General features: G+C 40.4%; 1 long non-coding RNA gene, 1 other non-coding gene and 1 pseudogene across 3 annotated transcripts; 2 read left to right on the forward strand and 1 right to left on the reverse strand.

Moving 5' to 3' along the window:
- Positions 1 to 17475, forward strand: part of LOC112202979 — a 33759-nt pseudogene extending 16284 nt beyond the window's left edge.
- On the reverse strand, positions 4435 to 4553 carry LOC112168494. Its single transcript, XR_002924262.1, has one exon. It is a non-coding gene; the product is annotated as a 5S ribosomal RNA (ribosomal RNA).
- Positions 17476 to 18076: 601 nt separating the features above from the next.
- Positions 18077 to 20354, forward strand: LOC112167849. 2 transcript variants are annotated; one of them, XR_005800430.1, is made up of 5 exons: positions 18077 to 18262; positions 18358 to 18685; positions 19111 to 19192; positions 19637 to 19710; positions 19802 to 19975. It is a non-coding gene; the product is annotated as an uncharacterized LOC112167849 (long non-coding RNA). The 2 variants fall into 2 exon arrangements; XR_002923962.2 differs by lacking the exon at positions 19802 to 19975 and adding an exon at positions 19999 to 20354 and having other exon boundaries at positions 18078 to 18262.
- The last annotated feature ends 5070 nt before the right edge of the window (positions 20355 to 25424 follow it).

Here is a 25424-nt window from a genome sequence, read left to right on the forward strand (position 1 = left end):
ATCGAGGGAATGTTTCCCAAATGAAGAAAAGACTTAAAAAGTTTGTGTCTAACTGGTTGAGGCAAAAGGAAAATAAGAACAAGTTTTTTCCGTCAACAGTGATTATGTATTCAAGGGACGGTGCACAACTCATTAGTTCAGTTGGAGCTAATGTTGGAGATACAAATGAGGATTTGGACGTTGTGTTTTGTGGGACAGGAGGAGTATATGCTAAAGATCACTTGAACAAATTGTTTGAGAATGGGTTTCCCCGTACACATATGGAATGCATATCTTATTTGAAGGAATCTACAGTTGTTGCTGGAATTACTGATAGATCCACAGGAGGTTTCATAACAGGTGCAATATTGTCTCAAGATGGTGTGGAATTTGTACAAGAAAAGTGGCACATCATAAGGCATTTGGCACACGATCACGTGAGGTTTGTAGAGAAATTAAGCAACAGACTGTTGTGTATAACTGATGGTTTGACATACAATGCGGCTAATGAGGAGTTGTTGAAGTTGATTATAGATGATTTGTTGCTTACTAATGTTGTGGGAGATTTAATACTTGGAGTTCGAGGAACACTGATTGTCAGACTAATAGAATTTTCTGATGAGAGCGCAGCAGACATATCTTTTAAAAGCATAGGATCACCAATCAGGCTGCGAGGAGACAATACAAATTACACACTCCATTTTAGAGAGCCAACCAAGACACAATTCGAACAGCTTGCTCCAGATTTTAGAGAAGTTCAAGATGATATCCTTTAGAATCAACGGTGTTTGGCTTTCAAACCCATGCTATTTAGCCTCTCAGCTCATCTTCTTTAGAATCATGGTTGTTGTACAAATTCTGGCAGAATTCTCTTGTTTCTCATCGTTGGATTTCTCTCACTATTGCTATGTTTTTCTTCTGCTTATGGTAACTGGAGGGAGAACCAAGACGAAGGAGGGTCTTCCCAGGCAATCTTCTCTGGACAAGCGAAAATAGAGATCAATCACTTTTATGCGATCCTTCAGGATACTGTTCAATATTATATGAAAAACCACAGGACACTTGGGATTATCTATTAATCTTTCACATCCTTATGTCTCTCTCACTTTCCTTGTTTCTTTGTTTTAAGTTTTGGTTTTCGAATCATGATTGGTTCTCTATTAACACAAAGTGCTTTCTCACCATTGGGACTAAAAGCCTGGCTGAGAATCTGGGAGCAGTTGAGTTGCATATCAATCGAGGTGCCGGTTCTTGCTTTCATTTGTGGTTTTGTAGCTATATCTGTTGTAGTGACGGTTTTTGAGGTAGTAAAATTCTCTCTTTATCGTTTTTTGGCACTCTTATTTCTCTTTCTACTGTTGGATGTGTGATACTAAACTTCGAATTGGCTCCCAATCTCTGGGGGGAAAAGCTTGTACAAAATTTATAAAGATCCTAGCTTAACAAATCAAAACCATCTTCCAATATTGAGCTAAAACAAAGGAACAATTAAACCAAGTCGACATGTGAGTGTGAAACAGGCATAAGATATTGGCAGAATTATTGACATTCTTGAACTAGAATGGCTATGACCGCAATTATAGAAATATTATTTGAGCATCACAGTCTTTACTCCCTTCAAGTTTTTCTCCAATATCTCCCATGTGTTGTTCTGAATAATTTTCGCGGCAGTGCCTGAACTTTCCATCACCCAAATGGAGTTTTACAATCTGATCAATAACCAGCATCTCCAGCTTTGGTGTATTCTCTAGGATGCAAACGGCCAACTCTGTCTCGTACCAATTACCTCCGAATTTCTGCATCTAAACCATTTTCAAATGATCATTTGTGAATCCAGAATGATTCCTCATCTCTCTTGGATTAGTCTCAGACAAGTATAGTCCATTTAGTACCCTTATTATAAGCTCTTCCAAAAGGGGAGCAGCCTTGAGAAGATCCAGCACGCAATTAACATCAACATCGTCCTCGTCTTGCCTAGTGAATCGGGATAGGTCAATATCCAAGTTCAGCTGCTTGAGATTTCCATAAGTTGGTATCCTGCTAATTAAGGGTAGTTCCGCTGGCATCCGCAGATGAAGAGTCTCAAGCCCGGGACACAATGCAAATTGGATTAGTGCTTGAGGTAATAATGTTCCATGTACTACACGTAGTCTCATGTCTAAGATATAAATTCTTGCTAACCGTGGAGGTTGTATGGAAAAAAAAAAAAAACCTGCAATTGCAATTTGGAATGTATTCCAAGGAGGCTTTAGTACCGAAATCTCCATTTGGGTTCCCTCCTCACTGTAACACTTTCAGATCAGTAAGACGATCACCAGCAACAATATTCAGATGTGAACTACTCCTTATCCTGCAGTAATCTAGGGTCAAGCTTTCGAATAACAAACAAACAGAGAAGAGATTTGCCATCAGACATTGATCGAGAGAAACTAAGTGTAGACGAAGAGTAGTTAGCCGATTGAATCCGTCAAAATCAGTAGGAGGGGGTCTTAGAATACATCTCTCCGATAACATATGTTTAACATTTAAAAGTTGCGCCAACAAGTAGACGGTGAGGGAAAACATAATATTCATCTGGTGTCATACAAGGACCAAGTCGAAGATGAAGCTTTTCAACTCCTTTTGTTACTGCCCAGTGAGTCCATTCATCAAGGCTGACACAAGATTCTGCATCAAGGTAGCATTGCAATTTGAAAGAGTCGACCTTGTTACCTTGATATTTCTGCAAGTATTTATTCACTCTTCTCACAAATTCTTGGCTCTGCTGCTCTACTTCGTTTCGTGTTAACTATTTGCTCCCGAAAACGTTGAAATCGAATTCAAGACTGCGCCTTGTTAGTATTGGATGAGTCAGGTCTCTCCATTGAGGGGAAACCAGGGGTAGCTTTGCACTGCGTCTTATAGAGGTTGCAATGAGACTGGATTCCAAAATGTAATTTGGCAACTCGGTAGTTCTGCATCTTCTACTTTCTTCTTGCTCACTGGACACAACCATAGCTTAATTTTCTACGTAATTCGTCAATCGAATTCGATGGAGGAGGAGGACTACTAAAGATGGAGTTTTCTAATGAGTCCAGGCTTTAAACTCTAATGAATTTGGGCCTCCTAATCATCCAACCCAACATGCAGAGTTTATAGGTGGGATAGCGGCTCTGCGCCTTGTGTCTCCTCGCCATCCCACCTCAAAACCTCACCACCCGTATAACAAAAGACGAAAGGCCAAACCAGCTGAGAGAAGCAAACAAAGCCCCATAAACAAAGTTTGGAAAATTTTAATTGGGTGGTGACTCAATGATGAATCCTCCTAAGGTTTGGAATCCCCGAGGTCCCCCAATTTATCGTTGTCATCCTTTAAATTCACGACCTTGATTTCTATGTCATCAGTGTGGCATTGTTTTCCAAAGTGAGAAGGTTTGCATGTGGGTGATCTTCATTTTGGTATGGGCTCAATAACCATGGCTATTAAGAAGGCGTCCGAGTGCTTCTCAAAGAGCTCGATTGATGAGGTGTAGAGATGGAGGTGTATGAAGCAGACGCGGGTGAGCTTGAGGTACATAATGCAGTTTGGATCCGAGCAAACGTTGAGGATGAGAGATAATATGATGATGGGAAAAAAAGATAGAGATGATTGATTTACCAAATAGAAAAAAGAAAAAGAAACACAATTGCAAGGGAGAGTAATTAGGGTAATTTTTAATAAAAAAAAATAAATTAAAGTAATAGAAAAATATCCCTAACTAGTGTGTGAATAGATAAAAGGGGTGTTATTGGGGTGTGTCAATAGCCATGGACTCGGACAGGTGGATCCAAAGCAGGACAAGTGGATGACATACCTTGTTTCCTCTCATATTCAAAGCAGTTCTAATTTTAAAAGAAAAGTTAGAGTATGATCCAAGTCTAAAATTTCAACGGACAGGTGGATGACGTACGTTGACCTCTCTCTTTTAAGGAGACAATTTTTTCAAATTTTTTTTCTTTTCATTGGCTGTAGAAGTAAATTGACTATTTGACAAAGATGGTCATTTTTGCTCGATCTGTATTATTCAATATATGTATATCATGTTTGTTAATCATGCACGACTACACGTACTGCTAATTAACTCATCAAGTGATAACATATATGGTATATATTGATCAATTAAACGTTTTTCACACCTTCCACAGTTCTCCGTTCTTGATCGGTAGTTATATAGTACAATAATTGACATGTATGTCTTGAGCTAATTAACTATTATATTAGAAGCATTCAACCAAACAAGTACATAGCTTCAACTAGTACTATATGAGAACCATGGCATTTAGAATCGGCTCATTTATGGTAGAAGCACCTCCCTCAGTTCAAAACCAGCAGCCCTAATGATCCGTAACCTTAGGAGTTTTCTATTGATTGAGAAAAGTATTACTATCCATATAACCAAAGGCATTAATTCTTTTTTTTTTTTAAATTTAAAAAGAGGGGTGCAACACGAGGACTTCCCAGGAGGTCATCCATTCTAGTACTGCTCTCGTCTAAGCAAGCTTAACTTCGGAGTTCTGATAGAATCCGGTGCATTATTGTTGGTATGATCGCACCCAAAGACATTAAATTTGAGAACATTGAATTAGAGAAAAGAAGTTCCGAGGATAAGATTAACTCTCCTATCCTTGTCAACCCTTTTCACTTTCCTCAGCTAAATTATTGTTAGGAATTAAATGAGGTAATGAAAGTTCCAGGGGCTAGCTTAGTAGCTTTTGACAATGTACACCGAGAGATTCGTAATTATCTTAATTATAGTACTAATTTGGCAATTAGCATACTTTCTCATTTTAGAGGAAAAAGTTTCAAATTAAAAAATTTGATAGACAAATCGATAACGTACGTTGGCCTCTCTTTAAGGGTTATTACAAATTTACAAGAGTATTTCTCTAAACCCGACGATACCCACTACTGAAAAACATAGCCAACACTGACACAGTATACAATTATGTGTGCATTAGTACTACTAAATACGGAACACCGTGTGAATACAGCCACAAAATTTGGATTCGTACGTAATATAAGCGTTGCCAATGCTACATCCAAACGATTAATTGTGTCCGTGTGAAAATACGTGCGGGTCCCACTCTTTTGAGAGAGAAAATTGGGGAGAGAGGGGGATGAAGAGAATGGAGAGAAGCTTGAGAGAGAGGAAGCAGAATTAAGATAATAATCATAATATGCAGAAAATAATATTGCATACGGATTTCTGGGTGAATTAAACCATTATTATTCATATAGGTATTTGCGTGCTACCTACAAATAGGATATGTGCGTGTGAATACACTTACATTCATACGGATTTCACCCTGTGCGCAGTGGACACTTTTTCTAGTAGTGACCCCACCAAAAGACATCATCTTTGGACCATAGTGAATGTGCATGCCACCGTACGTGTAATTGTATATACCATATCATTCTTAATTATGATCCTTAGTTACCACACACACCCAACCAAAAAAAAAAAAAGTCATGCATAGATGTCTTAGGTCAAGTTCTGGAATGCACCGAGCCGGGATGTACCGAGTGGGCCCGACTGGCGTGGCAATATCTGGACCACTCATTTGGCTAACAGATGGGACCATCATATCTCCTCCGGCGATGGGAGTCTGCCTGAACTACTACCTTGACGAGACTGATTCTAGGTAATGCCCAAATTCACTAGTTTCGAGTTCAAACAATTTTTGTAGGATTTTTTTTAATTGCTAATACTTGGTCAGATATTGGAAAATTGAAATGGATTGCTAGTAATGAATGATTTTGATCAGATTGTTGATTATGTATCAGGGTGAAGAAGACAGTCCCTGGGAAACCCAATAGGCCCAGAAGACCACTTTCTATGGTGGGCAAGTCATACTGTTTGCACGATTTTCCAGCAGAGAAAGCATAGGAGGTGATGATCTTAGGCTCTTAGCAAATTATACGGAAAGCTCCAAGAGCCACCTCACCCGGCCGATTGAGGAGAGAGTTTGGTTTTGTTTCTATCTGATTCCAGAGAGTTGTATATTGAAGGAGAGATAGAGAAAGGAAAGGTAAAATAGTCAATTTCTTCATCGGTGCATTAATTCCAGACGGTCCCAGAAGATGGTAATGAAACTTGAGTTGTATTATGTGACAAGAGTTTGAAGGGAGAGGGTTTACTAAAAAACAATGGAACTCAAAAGTCAAAACTGAACTTACATCAAATGTAACAATGGAGGTCCTACACAAAAGACAATTGTACGTCTGGCTCTGCAACAATGAACGTCATACATGTACATGCATCATGCATGGCTCGGCAACCCTGCATGAACGCTATATATATGTGCATGCATTTGATTCCTAATTATATTGTAACACAACACTGGCAGGAAACATTATGGACGCGTTTGCAGTAGAAGCATTACCTCTGAATATTAGGAGGCATAATTATCACGTACACACTTCTAGTTTCGCCATTAATTTCATTTGTTCAACGAAGAGGAGATGGCATCAAAGTGAGATAAAGAAAGTGCTGGCCGCTGGTGCTGTTGGAGTTGCGGCACAGAACGAGAAGCAGCAGCATGCAATATGCCTTTGGAACTCGCAGCAGGATCCGTTGATGTTGCAGTTGATGCGGCTTCAGAGAATGCGAAGCAGCAGCCTGCACTGACTTTGGAACTCACTGCGCTAGTAACTATCAAAAGGAAAAGTGAAAAGAAGTTAAATACTATGAAAGACATGATGCTTAGGCGGCTTGGCAATTATGCTTCACCAAATGGCCATGGTGATCATCATAACCACTGGGGTGCTGTCCTACAGCTTGTTAGTACTCAAATCCGCACAAGTAAGCCGCTTAATTTGCTATATATAATCTCCGGTTGATTTATTGATATCACTCATTATTTAACTTATGATGTCTCCCTTGATCATGAACATGTTGAAACAAATGAAGAGGAAATGAAGCCAAACCTGAGTGAGGAAGTTATATTGGATTGGACAAGGAATTTGAAAATGGGTGCCGGGAAGACCAGTTTAATTACAGAATGGATATACGTATTTCTCAACTAAAGCAACTGATCAATATGTTAACAACTTTAGAAATCAGTCTTAAGAGTGCAATCTTGTTCGCATCCTAATATAGGATTGAAGTAGAACTTGAGTCCTAATCGAAGATACAGATCTTTGATGACGTTATGATTTATTCAATTTGCCAAACCATTCAAAGTAAAATCATCACAAATAACACAAGATCTGTTGACGCAGTAAAACCCTCTAAAGAGGTAAACAACTGCGGGCACTATGCCGGTGAACAATCCACTATATGAATATGAAAGTACATAAAGATCTTACACAACTCATCTACTAGAACCAATCTAGTGGGCAGCGGTGTCTCCTCGTCTTTGCTACTTCCAAATAAGCGACCTTGTTCTCCTTTGTCAATCTTGAGATGGCACAACTCTCATCTCGGTTGTCAATCACCTCAAGGCACAAATCATGCATGAACTACCAACACACATGAAGCATAAAACCAGAAAACCTTTTTGACAGAAAAAGCTTGGGATTTGATAACCCTTCAAAAGCTAAACAAGGAACAGCTTATGAAGGATTCTCACATGAAACTTTAGCTCAATGCTTTCTGAAGATAAATGCAGAAAACTCTCAAGAAGGCAACGACCAAATATTCTGATATGTTACACGCCTTGAACAACCCTAAGAGAAACATATATATAGGAGAGGACGAGCTAGGGTTTCTGATGTACATGGGCTTCATGACTTCCTTTAAAAAACATGGATCAAAATAGAATCATCATTTAGAAAAGCCCATAAACCAATTTAAGAAAGTTTGAATGCTTTTGATTAAACCATCTGAAAATAAGTACAATAGGATTGTAAAGAGGATTGCATCCTATAATAGGATTCAAAGGCAAGTTCAGTCCTAACCACTTTACAAGCATGCACCTGTATGCAAGACATACCTGATTGATGAGAGTTGTGCATGAAGCTTGAAGCATTCCATTCTTCTAAGGATCCAAGAGTAGAAAGTTATTACATGAAAACATGACTCTTGGTTGTTGTGCTTAGGAAATGCCAATCAAAATAAACATTGCACTAACAAAGACCAGTACTTACCAAGTTAAATTTTTGGTGGATTCTAACTTTGGGATGCCAGGAGCCACCACGGTTAGCAACAGAGACCAGAGCGAGTTCTATTTGGATAGCATCAACATTAAAGGTGTTATTAATTTTGCCTGCAACTCTTGGGTTCAACCAGAGTGCAAAAACCCTGCAAAAAGAATCTTCTTCTCTACCAATAAGGTGAAAATTAAGTTATTGAATTATATATATTCTTGCACAATAACACACCACGTATATAAATGGCCGGATTGTAATGATCGATCAATTTGAACTTTGTAGGCATACCTACCTAGTGAAACACCAGCAGGGCGGAAAGAACTAAGAAAAATGGAGCTAATTCAACAGAAGGGTGATGGAACAGGATTTCGAAAACCATCTGATAGAATATACGATTATGACACTTACAATGACATTGGAAATCCTGATCTTGGATACATAAGGCCCATCCTTGGAGGCAACAAACACCCATACCCTAGACGCTGTCGAACTGGAAGGCCTCGAACCAAGACAGGTGACTCCTTAGTTTAACATAAACCAGTAGTAGTAGAAGTGTACAGAACAACTTAGGTCCTGTATGGGAGAACTAGGATTAATTTAAAAGCAGCTGTAACTTTTAGCTTATGAAAGCTGTTGTTTACTAACTAATTTAATAGTCCAACTTTTGAAATAAGCTGTTTTTTACTTAAATTTTACCAAACACCTTTCGCTACTTAATTTTTAATAAGTAGTTTTTTGCATAGCATAAGTTGTGCCAATCTGGCCCTAAGTAACTTCTATTTTGGTCTAAACTAGCAAGTTGTAAAGTAATTTTGAGAATAATTTTATTGGACTTATAGCTAAAAGAAGATACAATCCAGTATTAAATTTCGGTTTCTGCATAACTGTACTAATACTAGTGAAATCCACATTGATAATAAAACAGATGAGAATCTGGAGCCACCAGTAAATGAATTCCTGATGGCCTATGTGCCGAGAGATGAAGAGTTTGAGGAGTCCAAGATAGAAGCTCTTGATCTTGGAAAGTTAAAGGCAATTCTGAGGCACATTATTCCTACACTAACAACAGTCGCCAGGAATACTGATGTGTTCGAGGTCTATTCAGACATCAGAGATCTGTATAGGGATATGTCTTCGGTCAAAATGAAGACTAAGATGAATCCTGCATGGGCAAATATATTGAACAAAGTTCAGGAATTCCTCAAATTCGACCCTGCAAAGTTAGACGCAAGTAAGCATCCTCTCATCTTAATAAGCCAGAGAACTGGTGTATCAAAAATGACCTGAACATGATGCAACCAAGAGCTAGGTGTACCATGTACTTAAATTCTCACTCCATTTTCAGGGATTACATCTTCTTGTTTGCCAGATGACGAGTTTGGCCGTCAAGCACTTGCAGGCATAAATCCTCTAAGCATAGAGAGACTCACAACTTTCCCACCTGTAGGCAAACTGAATGCCTCAACTTATGGCCCACAAGAATCGGCATTCAAGGAAGAACACATAATAGGCCATGTAAATGGCATGTCTATGCAACAGGTAGATAATCTAAAAATCATCTATAAAACTGATAGATTATATTGATCTATCAAAGTAAATATATGGTTGTGGTAACTTTTCAGGCATTGGAAGAAAACAAAATGTTCATACTAGACTATCATGACATTTTCCTTCCGTTAATCAACCAAATAAATGCTATGGATAACCGAAAAGCTTATGCAACACGTACAATTTTTTTCCTCACCTCATTGGGAATATTAAAGCCCATTGAGCGCAGTCTCCCTCAAACCAATTCAGATCCACCATCTAAGCAGGTTCTCACTCCTCCAGTCGATGCTACAACAAGTTGGCTTTGGGAACTTGGCAAAGCCCATGTATGCTCCAATGATTCCTCCGTTCATCGACTCATTCATCACTGGTAATACACACCAGCACATTCACCATGAAAGGATTTCGATAAAATACTAATAAGGCTAGATTTCAAATTTTTGCTTAAAATAGGTTGCGCAGCCATGCGTGTATGGAACCATTTATCATAGCAACCCACCGGCAGCTGAGTGCGATGCATCCCATCTACAGGCTTCTCAAACCTCACATGCGATACACGATGAAGATAAATGCATTGGCCCGTCAATTTCCGATGAATTCTGAAGGAATAATCGAGTCGACTTTCACTGCTGGCAAACATAGCATGGAGATTAGTTGTGCTGCATACCTTGAGGGCCTTCCTGCAGATCTCATCAGAAGGTAAACAATTAATTTCATAAGACTCTTAAATCATATTGCTGTCATATCTGAACGATTATTATTTCCCCTGGTTAACTTTGTTGTCATTTCTACATAGAGGGATGGCAATACCAGACCCCAGTCAGGTCCATGGACTAAGACTACTGATCAAAGATTATCCTTACGCAACAGATGGGCTTCTCATATGGACAGCAATTGAGAGATTGGTTCAATCCTCGTCCATTATTACTGTCCTGATGTGTTGGTGCCAATTTCGGCATCAACGAGTCAACGGAAGTTCCGTTGAAATCCAAGTGTAAAGTGGTGGGGTTGTTTTCTTCAAGTGGGCCTATCTTTTCCTTCGATTAGTTTGACTACGTGAGTAGCCCTGGTCGTGCACTTGTGACTGAAGGTATGGCCTCGGGCTTCCTTCACCTGATGTTGGGTCTCCAAGCTACCTTGTTTGGTGAAACTGGTAGTCTCGTCTTGGACTTCTTTCACCTGATGTTGGGCTTCCTCCACCTGATGTTGGGCTTCCAAGCTCCTTTCTTGGGTAGAACTGATGGCCTCACGTCGGGCTTCCTCCACCTGATGTTGGGCTCCCAAGCTCCTTGTTGGGTGAAACTGATAGTCTCGTCTCGGACTTCCTTCACCTGATGTTGGGCTTCCTCCACCTGATGTTAGGCTTCCAAGCTCCTTTCTTGGGTGGAACTGATGGCCTCACGTCGGGCTTCCTCCACCTGATGTTGGGCTCCCAAGCTCCTTGTTGGGTGAAACTGATAGTCTCGTCTCGGACTTCCTTCACCTGATGTTGGGCTCCCAAGCTCCTTGTTGGGTGAAACTGATAGTCTCGTCTCGGACTTCCTTCACCTGATGTTGGGCTTCCTCCACCTGATGTTGGGCTTCCACCACCTCGAGTTGGCGGAGCTTTATGGAAAGGACTATGCATTTTGGCATAGCTTTCGGAGAGAAGAGAAAGTTGAAGTCCTAGGTGGGGTAGTAGGGTAAGATCTTGGATGTGGGGTTTATCTTCTCTCCATAGGGTTGACTGGTCGATTGAACATGGTGCTGGCCCGTCAGGCTCCGATGATCAAATTAGAAAGTGAGAAGGAGGAGAAGTTTTGTTGGTATTTTTGGAAAGTGATTCCGAGACCCCGAATGAAGGAAGAGTCCTTCTTTTTATAGGGCTTGGAGGTGGTTGAGGTACACTGTTGGAGTATGGGCTTGGCCCCGAAAATAAGGGTGTCAGCTCCTTTTCTGACATGCCATCAGCATGGGTTTGGTCGAGTGGGTGGCAGAGTGGGTGACAGATGGCACCATTTTATGGTCTTTTCTAATCACATCATCTTCAACCCACGTTCGTGGCCATGCTGGTCATGGGATTGTGACACTTGTCCAATTAGGTAAGATTTGCTTCTTGATTGGTGCTCCATGTCTTATCATGACGATTACATGTGCGTGAGCTTGGAGGTCGAGGCTTTAGCCTTGGAGCTCGTGGTCATGATCCTTAGAGGTCGAGGCTTCTAAGCTTGGGGGTCGAACTCTTGGTCTTGGGGGTTGAGACTCTTGGTTCCTTTGGACTGTGCTATTCTAGTAGTGAGGTCGTGATATGCTTTTGCCTTGCCATCCAAGATGGTGAGTCAATCACATGGTGACCGTCCAAGACTTAAGAGGTAGAGATCCAAGGTTGAAGACTTGGAGTACCAAAGTGAGGCATCTCACTAGTCATGATTATTTCCATCTTAGGGTTATCTTTTCTTTCTCGATGAAAGGTTTAAGTGCGTTGAAAGGTCAGAGTCCTACGTGGACTCTTTGACATTTCAATGCGTACCGCGTGGAATGGGTTGAAAAGTCAAAAGTATTTGTCGAACCAAATTATGACATCAACAAGCCCCCAGTTCCCTGGCCAAGCAAGGCTTATGTTGGGTAGGGAACTCAATATGAGGGAGAATTTGGTGAATCTAGGCTTGAGTAGGTGGTTCTTAGTGAAAGACCAAGAGTGGATGTAAAAAGTGAACCTCGTTGTGTGGGGGTGAGTTTCTATATGTGATAGGCCATTACTATGGTAGTTTGAAGGTCGAACTACGAAGGTCCACGGTAGGAGATTGAACTCATTGTGGCCGATCTCCAATAGAGAGAAGGGTAACATTCTTGACAAGGGTGAGGATAGGTTAAATGACCTCCTTTTGTTTCCCTCTGAGCTTTAACTATTGGCTCTAATTTAGCACATAAGTGCATTGTCCCTACTTTTGCCATAACTAAAATATTAGCATAATTTTTGAGGGAGTGTAAGACCTCTAACTATTGTTCGGTCTAAAAGTCTCATAACTGGTGGTCGTAGCGGTTGAGAGTCGACCAACCTCGAGTGTTCGTTGCGAGTTTCGGCCATTAAGACTCTCTCACCTGGCGACTCAAGTGAGTTGGACCTCGAGTGCACTATGTGTGTTAGTCTCAGTTGTTTAAGACTTGCTCACCTGTGACTTAAGTGAGCTGGACCTCGAGGGCACTCTGTGAATTGGTCTCGACTAGCGAGACTCTTTCATCGGTGGCTCAAGTGGGTTAGACCTTGAAGGCACTAGCTCTGTGAATTGGTCTTGGCCAGCGAGACTCTTTCATCTGGTGGCTCAAATCCTTGGGCTGTTGGAATACCAAGGATGTCTATTATACAAACTACTACTATATTTATCATAGATGGACTTCTATTGAGATAGCTATACCTTTGTGTTCCAATAAACTTCTCGGAGTTTGTATATAGATAGATTTGTGGAACTGGTACCCCACTTGGTCCGCGTCTGGGCATTGACACAGGTTCATCAGTAATGAGCTGATGTAACCAGAGTTAATTAGTCATATGCTTAGCACGGGGGTCTTTGCCAAATTGTTGAATAGATGGATATATTTTCAAGCTAATTCATTTGTGCAAATTCCGATCTCAACATGATTTATAGCATGCAAATAGTATAGAGACACATATAGTAGATACATAGAACGCCATATAAGATGTAAAAATCAATACATAATAGAATTGAGCCCCCGGCTCTCTAGGGCTAACATATTCCTATTGGTGTTCGAAGATTCATCACTCTTGGCGTATCAAGGAAATCTTTAAAGAGGATATAATGGTGCATGTGATCATACTTTATGATAAGACAAATAAGTAATTTAGAGTAGGGTGTACCGTTTGTGGTGTAGCTTGCTCCTTCGAATGTGACTTGTTCCGGACGGTGTCTCCATGTGGGCATTTTCTTGATGCAGGCCTTTGGCAACAAAAGGGTTGAGTAGTGGCACGTCGAGACCTTTTCGATGGGAGTACAGGTCTAAGGGCAATAAGATGGTGGGGTTGAAAGCTTTTCCTTCTTCTGGGGTTGGCTCTCCTAGCCACCAATTTTTCGCCATATTGGTGAATGGGTATTGTCGCCGTGCATGCAAGACTCGTAAACCCGTCTATTAATTCGACTCATGCGGCGGTACTCCAGCAACTCCAAATTTCAAGATTATTCGAGCATTGAAACATGATCAGTCGGTGGATCCTGAGTTGCCAATGAAGGTGGAGGGTAAGGCCAAATCACGTCTGTTCTTAAGAGTCAATTGAATCTCCGTGGTATGCGAGCATCGTGGTTCAAGCATATCAGCATTGATGAAGCATTGGTCATGTGCATCCTTTAGCTACATGTTACAACTGTGAGCTAAAGTTTCTCCCACCTTCGTATGATGGTGGCGATTGGCGATGGAGCTCCAAGCTTGTTGAATACCAACGTCAATCAGAGTAGTGGATTGTGGATAGTGAGACGTCGCCTATCATGCATCTCGATACTTTTTATGACAACAACGGTGAATGACTTCTAGCATGAGTGGATTTGAGTCCTTCGTCTTTGATGGACAAGTGGTCTTGTCGTCAGGCATTTAGCGGTAACTTTTTCGCTTTTCCTAGCGACTCCAAAGCTTTTACAACTCTCTCCTATTACGCCAGTGTCCTGGGCTGCCAGGCGTTGGAGGTTCGAGGCCTCTAGTTCGATCCAAGGCTGCTACTTCATCGAGTGGTGGTCGCACAATGTCACGAGAATTGAAGTTGCTCGTCATTGACTATGCGTCGGAGGTTCCTACGCGTCCTTGTGAGCTATCATCTAATGACCTGGATGTTGAAGGTAGGGCCGTTGCTGGATTTCTAGTAGAAAGATTCTCCGTGTCAGGTAGCGTGCGTGATCTTTGTGTGGATCTCTTGACTACACCATTCATCAAATCTACAGACTTTGTCTGATCATCAGTTCCCGGCTTGAATTCTAGTATTGGCGCTCCAACGATGATAATTTGCTTGTCACCATCCAGTGATAATAATGATTAGCAGGGGTGATATGAGGATCAATTGTGTTCATCAGCCTTGGGTGGTGATGGTTGCCCCGTGTTCGCCAAACCATCAAAGTGTTTGTCTTTGCGACGTTGGTCACCCTTGGTCTCCTCATCAGTGGCATGTTGGGGGGGTACACATACGATAACATCATACTCAGGAGTAGGCTATCTTTCATCAAATGGAGACATGTGGACAACGATTTGTAGATATGAACATTGAGTGTCCAACCTTCAGTTGGTGTAGAAGGTGGAAGCCGAGGTTTTTAGTGGCAAGGGTTGGCGGACTTCTCCTCTATTCCTTGCAAGCACGGTATACTCGACCTTGTGCTCCTCCTCGTAGGTGGATGTCCACCCTTGCCCAATTTGTCATTGTTTCATCTTTCATTCGTAGTCTTAGGTAAGGCTCTAGACACTGAAGGTCTTTCCGGTATACTACACGCTTCCTTTTTAACTAAACCAGTGAACACGCGCCAAGCGTTCAAGGTTCCCACAGACGGCGCCATTTGTTGGTGCCAATTTCGGCATCAACGAGTCAACGGAAGTTCCGTTGAAATCCAAGTGTAAAGTGGTGGGGTTGTTTTCTTCAAGTGGGCCTATCTTTTCCTTCGATTAGTTTGACTACGTGAGTAGCCCTGGTCGTGCACTTGTGACTGAAGGTATGGCCTTGGGCTTCCTTCACCTGATGTTGGGTCTCCAAGCTACCTTGTTTGGTGAAACTGGTAGTCTCGTCTTGGACTTCTTTCACCTGATGTTGGGCTTCCTCCACCTGATGTTGGGCTTCCAAGCTCCTTTCTTGGGTAGAACTGATGGCCTCACGTCGGGCTTCCTCCACTTGATGTTGGGCTCCCAAGCTCCTTGTTGGGTGAAACTGATAGTCTCGTCTCGGACTTCCTTCACCTGATGTTGGGCTTCCTCCACCTGATGTTAGGCTTCCAAGCTCCTTTCTTGGGTGGAACTGATGGCCTCACGTCGGGCTTCCTCCACATGATGTTGGGCTCCCAAGCTCCTTGTTGGGTGAAACTGATAGTCTCGTCTCGGACTTCCTTCACCTGATGTTGGGCTCCCAAGCTCCTTGTTGGGTGAAACTGATAGTCTCGTCTCGGACTTCCTTCACCTGATGTTGGGCTTCCTCCACCTGATGTTGGGCTTCCACCACCTCGAGTTGGCGGAGCTTTATGGAAAGGACTATGCATTTTGGCATAGCTTTCGGAGAGAAGAGAAAGTTGAAGTCCTAGGTGGGGTAGTAGGGTAAGATCTTGGATGTGGGGTTTATCTTCTCTCCATAGGGTTGACTGGTCGATTGAACATGGTGCTGGCCCGTCAGGCTCCGATGATCAAATTAGAAAGTGAGAAGGAGGAGAAGTTTTGTTGGTATTTTTGGAAAGTGATTCCGAGACCCCGAATGAAGGAAGAGTCCTTCTTTTTATAGGGCTTGGAGGTGGTTGAGGTACACTGTTGGAGTATGGGCTTGGCCCCGAAAATAAGGGTGTCAGCTCCTTTTCTGACATGCCATCAGCATGGGTTTGGTCGAGTGGGTGGCAGAGTGGGTGACAGATGGCACCATTTTATGGTCTTTTCTAATCACATCATCTTCAACCCACGTTCGTGGCCATGCTGGTCATGGGATTGTGACACTTGTCCAATTAGGTAAGATTTGCTTCTTGATTGGTGCTCCATGTCTTATCATGACGATTACATGTGCGTGAGCTTGGAGGTCGAGGCTTTAGCCTTGGAGCTCGTGGTCATGATCCTTAGAGGTCGAGGCTTCTAAGCTTGGGGGTCGAACTCTTGGTCTTGGGGGTTGAGACTCTTGGTTCCTTTGGACTGTGCTATTCTAGTAGTGAGGTCGTGATATGCTTTTGCCTTGCCATCCAAGATGGTGAGTCAATCACATGGTGACCGTCCAAGACTTAAGAGGTAGAGATCCAAGGTTGAAGACTTGGAGTACCAAAGTGAGGCATCTCAGTAGTCATGATTATTTCCATCTTAGGGTTATCTTTTCTTTCTCGATGAAAGGTTTAAGTGCGTTGAAAGGTCAGAGTCCTACGTGGACTCTTTGACATTTCAATGCGTACCGCGTGGAATGGGTTGAAAAGTCAAAAGTATTTGTCGAACCAAATTATGACATCAACATGATGCAAGTGTGGTTCATTCTGATACAGAACTACAAACCTGGTACAAGGAATGGATCAATTCAGGCCATGCTGATCTTCGCCATGCTAACTGGTGGCCAAAACTCTCTACTCCAGATGATCTTGTCTCCATTCTCACCACCATAATTTGGCTCTCATCAGCATTCCACGCTGCATTGAACAATGGGCAGTATCCATATGGCGGCCGGATATGTCCCAACCTGCCCCCCAAACATGCGGAGATTACTGTCACAAGAGCATGAACTAGTACGCTACTTTCATTAAGGATCCAGATAGATATTTTCTTACGTCATTGCCAAGTTTACTCGAAGCAACAAAGTATATGGCTGTGGTAGATATCATCTCAGGGCATTCCCCGGATGAGGAGTATACTGGGGAAAGAAAAGACTTGTCCACTTGGTCAGCTGACCCAGTTATCATTGAGGCATTCTACAGATTTTCTATGGATATGAGGAGAATTGAAAAGGAGATTGAACGAAGAAATGCCGATTCAAGACTGCGTAACAGATGTGGGGCAGGGATTCCACCATACGAGCTGCTCTTGCCGAGCTCAGAACCTGGGGTTACAGCCAGAGGAGTGCCTAATAGTATATCAGTTTAAGGATTGACACAATCTGAAAGAATGTAATCCTGTCCTGACAAGGAAAGCTAGATCAGTATGAAAAAAGAATTATAAACATGATGATACTAAGCCATACTCAGCTTAAATGACAATCAATTTAGCTCAGTCAACCCATAACATGCATTAATACTCATCGAGTAGAAAGAATTCATCCTGCTAATTAATACCAAAATTCAAACTTAAAACCTGTCCTCCTAAATAAAGTCTATAGTTAGTCAACTAAGCAAATTGGTTGATGATCAATAGCCAACTATGTTCCCAAACCATGTACATGTCCTGTCAAAATCAGAAACTGACACTCAACATATACGTTTCTATGTTGTAAAAATAGAAAGTAAAATAAAGGAAGCAAATATGAGATTGATAACGAGCACAGAACGAGGTACATTATTAATCGGTTCTAACAAATTACCAATTTTCGAGATAAACGATAAAGTAATGTACCAGCCGAATACACCACTTTGGTCGTCTTGCTAACCATATATGGAGTTCGTATGGGAAAAAAAACCTGCAATCGCAAAATCTAATTATACATATACTAAAACCCCTAGAGCTGGCACTGTTCCTAGCACTGTTTGAGTGAAAGGACGGTTTTGCCCTTTTTTTTTTCCGTGATTTACGGCTTGCTTTGTTCGGGAGACTTCTGTCAGGTCCATCAGATACACTGTGAAATAGAGATGGTATATAAAAAAAACGGCCAATCTACAATCTTCGGAAGCCTCTATCAGTGAATGTTACCCAGTCTCAAAATCGGTGATCAAAATCAACTACAGTGAACAGTGTGTAAAGAGTTCAGCTTTCTAGAATCATATCGTCGACGAACAGGTAATTCTCACCTTCAATTCCTTCAAAATCTTCCATCAAATTTCATTGCTTTTGCTGAAGTTTGAAACGTTGGAATCTATTTCTGAAATGGGCAGCCAGGAACGATCTGATATTGGACCCAAATGTAGCGGAAGCCTTCCACAACTCCACAAGGTTTACCCAGTATAAATAGATTCGGTGTATTTCAAATATTTAACGTTGCATATGCCTCAGTTCATCATGCCTTCTTACTGATTCTAACTAAGCCTCAGAAGCAATGAACAATTGAATATAGGAATATCATTCTCTCACGCCAGACCGGTTGAATTTATTTGAATGAGTTGTTGATAGGCATAGTTTGGCTCAATCACAACTGATGATTCAATATGGTCTGAGGGTGTTGCAGCTACTAGCCGAGGATTAAAGCAGAACGTGGACTTGAAGGTCAGCATTATTTCAATAAATGTTGACAGTCCTTAACAATATGCTTTGAAGGTTATTCTTATAACAGCATGCTTCAATCTTCTAAGAAAGAAAGCTATAGTAAATGGAAGAAGGAAAGGGGAAATCTTATGATTAACTTTCCAGCTTTTAGTGCTTTGTTTTTGGTTTAAATTTAGAACTGGTGGATTTGGGTCCTGCAAAACTAAAGGAGGTAGGGGTGATGTTAGAAGCATCAAGATAAGTAAGTTAATAGTTACTTATAAAAGCTCAATTCAGTAAGGTGTTTAAAAGTGATGAGATAATTGATTCCCTTGGACTAGAGGTAGCTCATCCTTCACCAATATATTGGTCTTAATTTGCTTATGGAATTCAAAATTCTACTGATTGTTACCAAATGTTGTTACCAAATGTTTTACTTTTTACAGGTGATTCTTTCCGATGCAAATGTTCCAGGTGAAGGGGAGCAGAAGGTTATGTCATACATTTGTCTTCAAAGAAATCCCTTGGGTATGATTTAAATACACGTCATTGTCGTATGGTTTTAGTATACCCCTTCCCTGTACTTGGCTCACTTTAAAATTGGGTTAATTTATTGCTTCCTAATGTCTTAAAGTTGGAAAGTTTTAAATCTTTGAAATCTTCCTTGCCTATGGCAGCGAAGCTTAGTTTTGATTGTTTTGGCCAGTTTGGTTAGGATCATGTAATAGTGAGAAGACCAAAGTTGGAATCAATGGTAAGTTGATTAAAGTTGTGTTTTTTCTTCTTTCGTGTGTGGGCATAGATGATGTTCTTCTTTGCTTATTCTAAGCTGGTTTTGATTCCTAAACAACAAGCTAATAATATATATGATTTAATTACTATAAATTTACTATTGTCTTTTTTAAAAGGAGGACTATCTGATAACTTGATCATGCTTGGTGCTATACATTAATCATGCTCTTGCCTTTTCAGCTAGCTGAGAGCTTGGAGCTGGTGAGAAGGAAATCAATTGTGGTTCGATAAATAGGGAAAGCATTTCTCAGCTGGTAATTTCTCTGGATCTATTATGCTTTGCAATTTTGAATCTGATTAGCAACTAAACAATTTCAATAACTTATATTTCTTTGTCTGATTCAGTGTTCCTTTCAGTGTTTTTGGGTTTTGCTCATTTGTTTTTATTCACTGATATTGTGATTTTGGGAAAATACTTGAGACCTCACCATCTTAACATTTCAGCTAAGAATCATACATGAACTATTTTATAACATTTTTCCTGCTTATAACATTTCATACTGCTGTATAACATCTTTGATAATACTTCTATATCATCGCAGCCAAAAGAACCACTTTGGAGAAACTGGAAGCTAATATCAAGACCAGAAGCTAACTTATATCCAGCAAAAAGATGTGCAACATGAAGCCTCAAAAGTCTTGCACAAAACAAGTCTCAATGTGCTTTTTGATTGGCTCAATCTGTTCAGGCCAACTTCCATCAAAGAGTTCTCATACACCAAGTTTCATTTCAACTGATTGATTGGGGTCAAGAAATACCCAAGTGTACTTGACCTCAAAAGGTAGTTGGTAAGGTCAAGTACAGCTACTCCAATTTCTCCACTGTAATCAATAAATTCAAATAAGTTTGCACAAAGATTCTACCAAGTAATGTTATGAGATCAACAATATTATTGTCTATGCAAGCAATTACTCTACCAAACAATTTCCACCACAAACATTAGTTGAATAAAATTTGATTATCCGAATGATGCATGATAATGTAATTGTAATAATAGTAAGTCATCTTTTGTTTTAGATGATCTACAGCAATGAAAACAATTCTATCATTCATATTCTCTCCTTTTAAGTTTAGAGAGTAATAAAAAATATTATGGTTATGATTCACATCCCGCAGCAAAGCGCGGGCACTGTTGCTAGTGTATTCCAAGGAGTCAAGATTTAGTTCGAAATCTCCATTTTGGTTCTCTCCTCAGAATGTAACACTTTCAGATAAGTGAGACGATCACCAGCAACAATACTAAGTTGTGATTCACCCATCATGGTTCAATGATCTAAGGTCAAGCTTTCGAGTGACAAACAAACAGAGAAGAGATTTGTCATCAGACATTGATCGAGGAAAAGTGAAAACTTTCTTTTAGATGAAGAGTAATTAGCTGATAGAACGCGTCAAAAACAGTAGTAGGGAGGACTTAGAATACATTCCTCCAATGACAATGTTTAGATTTAAAGTCGAGCCAACATGTAAACTCGGAGGGAAAACATAATGTTAATCTGGTATGTTAAAAAACCCAAGTTGAAGGTCAAGCTCTTCAACTTCTTTTGTCATTGCAAAACGAATCCACCCATCAAAGCTGACATGCTTTTAAGATAGAAATCCAATTTGAAAGAGTCGACCTTGTTACCTGCAAATATTTATGCACACGTCTTACAAATCGTCGCCTCCTCTGCTCCAAGACGTAATCATCTCTCGTGTATCTGCTTCCGAAAATGATGATTGACGTAGTCGAATTCAAGATTGCGCCTTGTTAATATTGGATGAGAAAGGTGCTTCCACTGTGGGGGGGAAGCCAAGATACTAGATAGTATTCAACTATTCACTGCGTCTTCTAGACGTAGCAAGCAATGAAACTATGGATTCCATAATGCAATCCGGCAACTCGGTAATCCCACATCTTCTGCTTTCTCTTTGCTCACCAGATACAGGCATAGCTTAATTTTCTACGTAATTCGTCAATCGAATTTAATTTGATCGGTGAGGATGAGGTGGAGGAGGAATACTAAAGATTGAGAAAACCCTAATGAGTCCCAGGCTTTGAATTCTAATGAAGTCCGGTGTTGGGTTTATCTGGGCCTCCTTTACCTTGAGAATTTGACTAGGCATCCAGGCCTGGGCTATCTTTCAGATAGCTCGTCAGTTTTTTTTTAATGTCTCTTTTTTATGTCCGTGAGCGAAAATAAATCCAAAAGATGATTCATTTATGTAAAAGCACAAGCTTTCTACTGCCTCCGTAGGCAAAATGGAGAAAGAAACAAGGTTCTCAATAAGGAAATGTTTTCATTTTTATCTTAGACGATGATGCTCTTTCAAAGGTTATTGCATAGTGAAGGTAAATCAAAATGACATGGTTTTTGAGTAATGGGTCTTTTATTTGTCATTACTAGAATACAATCTACTCATCTTATGATTGCTATTTTGGCACTCTTATTTCTCACTTTACTGCTGGCTCTGCGATATTTCGCTTCCTGATGACACTCAATTTCTATGAGACAATCACAATGTAAACGGTTTGTATTATATTTGTTTATTTTCTCGCTATTTGTCTGGAATCAGAAAAACTTACAAAACATATCATGAAAGGTCTAGTGTAGAAGGAATCCTAACTTATCTTGTTCTAATATATTAGGATAAAATGATGTTCCTATCTATATCTAATTCTTTGGATGAATCCCGGCCCCATCTAGTATCCAACTACTAGTAAGCAAAACATCAAACTGAATGATCTGCCAATGAGGCTGCTATATGACATATCCACCCAAATTTTTACTTTTCATTTCTCACATTGCGTTGGAAACTAATATTCTAGTTCAGAAACAAATCTACAATAACAATAATAATAGGATTAAGGAGTAATAGAGAAACAATAGTCTAGACGTCACTATGTCTTACGAGGTTCTCTATACTGATAAAAGTATTACTGTCCATATAACCAAAGGCATCAAATTAGAGAACATTGAATTAGAGAAGAGAAGGTATGAGGATAAGATTAACTATCCCTTCCTTATCAACCTTGTCACCATTCTCAGCTAAATTATTGTTAGGAAAGGAAGTACTATAAGTTTTAGGGGCTAGCTTTTGACAATGTACACTGAGAACTGAAACGAGATTTTTAATTATAGTACTGGTTTGACTATTAGCCAACCATATCTTAAAAACACTAAAACAGTAGCCCTAACTAGCCCTAGGTAGCTTCGAAGTGGCCGGTGTTGGGGTTAACTAGCTTATTCATACAATTCTCTGTTTATCTTGTTTCCCCTCATGTTCTGAGCAGTTCACATTTTAAAGAAAAAAGTTAGATGATTCAAATCTAGAAATTCAACAAACAGATCGATGACGTACGTTAGCCTCTATTTTTAAGGTTATTACAGATCTACATGTCAGAAAAGTATTGCTCTAAATCCACCGATACCCAAAAAAAAAACACCATTGTATCAAACTATCAATATAGTTTGACTTTACCTGCCCATTAGGGTTGGGCTGGCCCTTTCCAATAGAGTCGAAAAGAGCCTTACTTTGTTTAGCAAAAAATAAACATACATTATTTTATTTTTCTCAAAAATGTGGCTCAATGGTTGTATCAATGGGTAATTCGAGACTTTTTTTTTTTTTAGGTTTTTGTCAATTTACTCCATTTTTAGGGATTTTTTTCCCACTTACCCTATTAAGTTTTTTTTAATTCTCTCTTACTAAAAACACTCTAAGGAGGTTTTCCCTAATACCCCATTAAGATTTTTTTTTTTGTTTTTTAATTTTTTTTAATACCATTTTACTCTCACCCCTTTGTTACTTAAAGAGAGAAACCATAAGAGACTTCGCCGGAGCCCCGTCACCGCCGCGGGAGTCCGGTCACCAGTCGCCGGATTCCGGCCAACTTTCACAGGATTTAGGTCACCGGACGCCGGAATTGGGTCACCGGTTGCCGCCCACCTGAATTTGCTGAAAATCTCATCGGAAATGTTTTTTTGCCCCCAATAGACATCTATTGCCCCCCAATAGACCGCCGGAATCCGGCCAACTTTAGCTGAAATCCTGTCACCAGCCAACTTGCCCCAATAGACATCTATTGGGCAATAGATGTCTATTGCCCCTTAATAGACATCTACCGCCCCCCAATAGATGTCTATTGCCCCTTAGTAGACGTCTATTGCCTCCCAATAGAACTTTCAGTCGCTGAAATAGAAACTAATATCCCTAGATTTAGACAAATAAAACTTTAATTAAAGAAAAAAATGATAAGATCACATCAATTCAAAATGTCTATTGCCCTCCAATAAACGTCTATTACCCCCCAATAAACCTTTAACACACTTCTATTGGCCTAATAGAACTTTTTTTTTCTTCCATTCTGGGCAGAAGCCCCCATTTTACCAACAAAAATTTTTTTTGATTTGGGCACCTTGCAACTTCCCACAGTTTATTGAAATGAATACTTGCCATTATCGATTCTATGGTAATTTCCTTGCAAATTTTCACTTAGAAGACACAATTCCCTCTGTAAGGCACAAAATCTGAAGAATCGAATTCAAAAGACGATTTAGACCAAAAAAAAAGAAGAAAAGGAAATTGAAAAGTTGTGAAACTATTTGAGCAGGTGGATTTAACTGCAGGAACAAAATTAGCCATGGCTATTAAGTCTCCTCTCAGTCTCAACCTGGGCATGTCTACTTCATTCACCGCGCAGGGGCTGGTTCTAAGCGGTGTGATTCTTTGACTTGCCATTTATGCGATTCAAAAATCAAAGAGGAAAAAGAAACAATTAGAAGAGGAAATGAAACAGAGAGTAAGAATAAGCAGATATAAGCAGAAGAGGAAATGCTCACTCGCCGGCGTCGAACTTGGTGTCACCTCTTCCCCGGCAGCGATCGTCTCCGGCGGCAACTCGAACGCATCGACGACAGCATTGCGGCGAGGCGATGTAGAGCGCCATGTAGATCTCCGCGTCAACCCCATCCAGAATCCTTTCACATCGTCATCATCACCACTTGCTGCTACGTCGTCAGAGCTCTAATCCATGAGCACAACTCACTTGATCTGCCCATTGACAGCAGCCTCATTCCAATCGAGGGAGAAGACGACAATGGAGCAGAGGAAAATAGAGGAGCCATGCTCTCTCTCCGCGAGTCAGCAACTGAGACGAGGCCGGAGTAGCTGTGAAAAGCCCTGTGACGATTAGCAAATTAGGGTTTAATGAGGGATTCAAAGGTTGAAGAAGAAGAGGGAATTTGAGAAAGATAGGGAGAGACGGCAATTTGAGAGAGAGAAACGGTGAGAGAGTGGGGTGAGGGGGTTGAGTGGGAATATGTAATTCATTAATTAGGTTGAGGGCAGAATAGTTATTTTACTTTAAATTTGGTTAGTGGGAATAAAATCTCTTGTTAGGGTAAGTGAGATAATTTTCTCTCATTTTGGGGCTTTGGGTCAAGTACCTTTTTTTTTGTTGACCCTATTTAATTATATATTTTATTTGAAATTACCTTAATAACATTTATAAATATTAGTTAAAGTAGTTATATTCAATTAATCAGATCTTATCCAGAGCAGAGCTTTGCTTTGAAATTAACATGTGAAGTTCGAGTTTTGGGTCACTTTTTGGTCGCCTATCCACATCTCGACAGTTTAGTTTTTAGGTACTAGTGTATAGATCATCTCTGCAAATTTTCAGCCAAATTGATGATTGTTAAGACATTGATAACTGTTTTAAAGCTAATACGGTTCAAGTTGACAGATTCAGTCCGTTCATTGATTTAAGCGAGTTAGATACCTTAACGATCATCAATTGGACTGAAAATTTGCAGAGATGATCTATACAATAGTACTTAAAAACTGAACGGTCGAGATCTGGATATGCGACCGAAGAGTGACCGAAAACTCGAACTTCACACGTTTATTTCAAAGCGGAGCTCTGCTCTGGATAAAATCTGTTCAATTAATTATCTCTCCAAATCTCTCAAAATTAATTGTTGTTTA

Source organism: Rosa chinensis, chromosome 5, assembly GCF_002994745.2.
Source record: "Rosa chinensis cultivar Old Blush chromosome 5, RchiOBHm-V2, whole genome shotgun sequence".
NCBI classification, from domain to species: Eukaryota; Viridiplantae; Streptophyta; class Magnoliopsida; order Rosales; family Rosaceae; genus Rosa; species Rosa chinensis.